The 693-nt window shown below is 35.8% G+C and overlaps 1 pseudogene; it reads right to left on the bottom strand.

Moving 5' to 3' along the window:
* Window positions 1-351: 351 nt before the first annotated feature.
* On the bottom strand, window positions 352-506 carry LOC116629854 (annotated as a pseudogene).
* Between the last annotated feature and the right edge of the window lie 187 nt (window positions 507-693).

The raw sequence follows: 693 nt of genomic DNA on the forward strand, positions 1-693 counted from the left end.
TTGTAAAGCTGATTTAGTAGTGATAAACTCCTTTATCTTTTGTTTGTCTTGGAAACTCTTTATTTCTTCTTCAAATCTGAATGATAACATTGCTGGGTAGAGTATATGGTTGTAGGTTTTTTCCTTTTGAATATATCATGCCATTCTCTTCTTCATTACAAAGTTTCTGCTGAAAAAACAGCTGACAGCCTTAGTTTTTCCTTTGTAGTAACCTTTTGTTTCTTTCTTGCTGCTTTTAAGATTGTCTCTTTATCTAACCTTTGACATTTTAATTATTATGTGTCATAGTGTGGACCTCCTTGGGTTCATCTTATTTGGAACTCTCTGTGCTTCTTGGATCTGGATGTCTATTTCCCTCCCTAGGTTAGGGAAGTTTCAGTTATTATTCCTTCGAATAAGTGTTCTATACCTTTCTCTCTCTTCTTCTGGAACTCCTATAATACAATTAGCAATAATCGCGCCCCGGATAAACCTCATTGGCTATGATACTGCCACTGCGCAAAGCTTGGAACTCCTATAATACAAATGTTTGTTTGCTTGATATGTCTGAGAGATCTCTTAATCTAGCCTCATTTTTAAAAATTCTTCTCTTTATTCTGTTCCCCTTGTGTGTTTTCCATTACCCTGTCTTCCAGGTCATTGCTACATTCTTCTGCATCCTCTAATCTGTTAATTCCCTCTAGTGTGTTTTTT

The sequence above is a fragment of the Phoca vitulina genome, unplaced genomic scaffold (assembly GCF_004348235.1).
Source record: "Phoca vitulina isolate PV1807 unplaced genomic scaffold, GSC_HSeal_1.0 scaffold5504, whole genome shotgun sequence".
Taxonomy (NCBI): Eukaryota; Metazoa; Chordata; class Mammalia; order Carnivora; family Phocidae; genus Phoca; species Phoca vitulina.